Source organism: Lagenorhynchus albirostris, chromosome 10, assembly GCF_949774975.1.
Source record: "Lagenorhynchus albirostris chromosome 10, mLagAlb1.1, whole genome shotgun sequence".
Classification (NCBI taxonomy): Eukaryota; Metazoa; Chordata; class Mammalia; order Artiodactyla; family Delphinidae; genus Lagenorhynchus; species Lagenorhynchus albirostris.
In genome coordinates this window covers 89455269-89459310 of record NC_083104.1, presented here as the reverse complement: position 1 = coordinate 89459310, position 4042 = coordinate 89455269, and the positions used below count along the sequence as shown (strand labels likewise).

Genomic DNA, 4042 nt, shown 5'->3' with positions numbered 1-4042 from the left:
GACTATGCTTTTCAAGTTTCCAGATATAATAACAAATGCCTAAGGTGTGCTTGATGAGAAAACTGTAAAAGAATAAACTTGCAGAAACATATGGAAAAGTTCTTCTTTTTGGTATTCCAGGTATCTAGATGAAATACAGAGAGAGAGGTAAAAATAGGTAATTGTTTCTTAAACTACAATTAATAGTAAGTCATTGGGGCTTCCCTGGTGGCGCAGTGGTTGAGAGCCCGCCTGCCGATGCAGGGGACACGGGTTTGTGCCCCGGTCTGGGAAGATCCCACATGCCGCGGAGCGGCTGGGCCCGTGAGCCATGGCTGCTGAGCCTGCGCGTCTGGAGCCTGTGCTCCGCAACGGGAGAGGCCACAAAAGTGAGAGGCCCGCGTACAGTAAAAAGAAAAATAAGTCATTAATACTGATAATCACTATGGTAAGCAGGATAATGCCCCCTCCAATGTAACCACACCCTAATCCCTGGATTGCTGTATACATTACCCAATATGAAAAAAAAAAAAAAGACTTGCAGATGTAATTAAGGTTAAGAACCGTACCAGATGGAGAGATTATCCTCAATTATCTAGGTGCGTCCCACCTAATCACATGAGCCCTAAAAGCCAAGAATGTTCCCTGGGTAGAGCCAGAGACCCTGTAGAAAGGAAGGTCAGAGATTCCATGTATGAGAAGGATTTGACACCCCACTGCTGGTTCTGAGATGTAGGGCAGCCACATGCAAGGGTGGCAAAGAGGTTTCTAGGAACTAAGCCCCTGGCTGACAGAGCAAAGGAGCCCTCAAATGCGAAGGCAGTCCTACGACCACAAGGAACTGAATTCTGCCAACGACCTGAGTGAGCTCGGACACAGAGTCTTCCCCAGAGCCTCAAGAAAGGAACGCAGCTCTGCCACCCCTTGATTTCAGTCGTGTAAAATCTCAAGTACAGAAACTAGATGAGCAAAACTATTTAAACTTCTGGCCCACAGAAACCATGAGAAAACAAACAGAAAATGGGTGTTGTGTAAATCACTGAATTTGTGGCCATTTTTATAGCAATAGAAAACGAATACAATCACAAACCGAAATAACAAATATAAAGATGCTTACTTTGTATCTTTAGACCTTATTCTGCACACACAAGAGTAACTCTTTTCCCCATGATGTGGAGTAGACATTCCCCAATACTGAACTCACCAAATATGAAGACACTTTCCATAAGGTCAGCCATATCTTTACTTCTATACATGTCAGCAAGTTATGATGAAATGAAACCACTGCTTTGTTCTACTGGCATTTCCCCATATGGTAATGGATCTATGCTTTCTGTTAGGTGCCAGATAGCACAGGGACACCAACCACTTACAGTCTCATTTCAAACATGGAGGAAAGCAAAAGTTAAGGCATCCTTGACTTTAAATTAGAGACAAGAAGCTCCGTGACCATATTAAGGTCCATGATGTTTTATTTGAACTGACCACACACCTGTGTTAGGATTTTTGTCCCATTGTGAATCTGTACCCTAAATTACATTGCTGCTACACAATACTGAAATCACCCTCATTATCTACGACACATTTATCAGGCAGTAAAAACAATTTAAAATACTAAGGCTCTGAGCCATCTGTCATTAGAAGTGCCCAATTATATTATGCAAGTTCCTTGGAAAGTTTCCATAGTGTAGGATCTCCCTAACCCACATCAACAAACTGATTTTAAAAAAGCACCTATTTTACCATTTGACATTTCATATTGTTTTGTATCTGATACCAGGTGGACAATTTGGCAGGTAGAAGAACTTCCTAAGAAATTCAAGCTACTCATCTATAGTCAACATGAATTATTTTCCTTAAATATAACTTTTTTGAAAGACACATATTATTTTAGATTTCTGTCACCACACTGTCTTGGTGACATCATATGCAAACCATATAGGAATATTTTTTAACTGGATGCCAAATGTCTGGGATTTTAGGTCTGGCTGTAAAGATGATATAAACAAATGAGTTCCTGATGTTTCTTATTAGAGGATGCCAAGAATCAATACATTGCTCAATAATCTAGAACAAGAGTCAATCATTCTGAATTGACTTGCAAGCCTCGACAGTCTCAATCGATAGGGAGCTGTAGGTTTATGAGAATATCCAGCACCTACTCTGAGAACTTTTTATAATCCCTTTGCTGTTAGATAGAAAACTGAATTCCTGCCTTGGTACTGGAGGGTTCCAAGACTGTCCAGAACACAAGATGTGCAGTCTAAGACTCATGCTAACTATTTTTTAATTGAAAGTTAACCTCTCAGGAAAATTAACTGCAGAGCCATTCTTCTTGATGTAAAAAACTACATTCTATTTCATCATCTGGCATTGACTTGTTTTCAGCAGCACCTATTGAAAACTAAGAACCCAATGCAAAGGCAACACATAGACCTAGTTCATTTTAAATTAAAATGTAGAATCACTTGGGATACCTTTACTCACAAGCACAGCACAGAGACAACCTAATAACAAAGTACAAATTAACTGGTTACAACTTGATGTTACTTTTAAAGAAAGAATTGTATATATGTGAAACAAATACTGCTGGTCAAAGTTTGTGCATTTATTCATTTATTTATTTATTATTTATTGAATTCCTGCAGTGAGCTGATTAGCCAAGGGCAATCTTGCAGCAAGAAAATGATGAGTTGTTAAATAACTCTTCTTTCCTTTTCTGCTCAGCTCTGCTCATTAGCAGATTTGGGATGTACCTCCTGTGGGTGATAGAACCTAATAAACCTTATTCATTCCAAAATTAAAAAAAAAAAGTTGAATGCTTACCACGTACAAGATGACATAAGATCAAAACAACAGAAGACAGAGTTTCTGATAACAAATACTAGGATTTCACAGTTCCATAGAGACTCTGCCTATACTTTTTATTTTTGAGTTTAAATGCATTTTATTTTTAGACAATCTACATAACATGTTTTTGGTTTTTTTTCCTCAAAAACAATGCCTCTGCTCCAAATAAATCAACATCAAAACGAAGGGGTCAGGATGACATCAATCCCATGTGTCTAAGTCCTGGTGTTGTGTAGATGAAAAGCAGCAGCCAGCCAGTTATGACGAGCAAGTGATCCCAACAGCCAAATTTGTTAACCTTTTTCCATTTCTAGACCATCCTTAAAGGAAGTCATATATGGCGTCACACTATCCTCACAGCAGTCCAGCAGAGCAGCCATGCCATCCGGATTCATGTTTTCACCAATAAAGAACTGACAGTTTTTGAAATTAGCAAGGATGTGCTTGATTTGTTCTGCAGCCCCTGTCATAAAAGGTTTTCCTCTTTCTGGTCTCTGTTCTTCAAGCTTCCCTTTGATTGACTTCATGTAATCTTTGATGTACTTCTTGTTGGCTTCTTTGGTGAAGCTGGTTTCCTGCAAGTGATGGTTCATGACAATATCCACCCCACTGATTACTGTGCTTTCGGTACCTTAGCCCTTGGGGCCTTCAGCGGAGGCATTTCCACCGATGAGCGAGTCATCAATGTTACCCTCTGTTCTACGGACCATCTTCCCCTCCACCTCCAGACACAGCCCGTCGTCGATCTTGTAGATGTTGGAGAACATCTCATCATGGCTGATGAGGTCCCGGTAGATGATTATGATGGCGAGCGGAGGGTGTCACTAGCTTAGTAGGAGCCTGGAGCTCAGAGCTAGGGAGATGCAGCCGGAGCGGCGCTCTGGGGGAGGAGGGACCGGGCAGGAAAAAAGCTGCATATAATTTTATAATGAAAAGAATACTTACAGAAATATCACGTCTCTATTTTTTTTTTAGGAGTTCACATAAATAACTTATTAGGGACCAGCCCACATTTTTTATATTTCATAATTTAAAAAAATTACATCACCCATTTCTACACACTTCCAAAGCATGCAACAATTCGAGGTTTTATAATTATTTTTTATAGCATCCATTTAAAAAAATAAAGGCTTATCACAGAGAAGCAAACATGCACTTTAATCACAAAGAAGCAAATATGCACTTTAATCAGAACATTCTCATCCTATAGGAT

At 39.7% G+C, this 4042-nt stretch overlaps 1 pseudogene; it reads right to left on the bottom strand.

The window, feature by feature from the left end:
- Positions 1-2990: 2990 nt before the first annotated feature.
- Positions 2991-3695, bottom strand: LOC132528225 (translationally-controlled tumor protein-like; annotated as a pseudogene).
- Between the last annotated feature and the right edge of the window lie 347 nt (positions 3696-4042).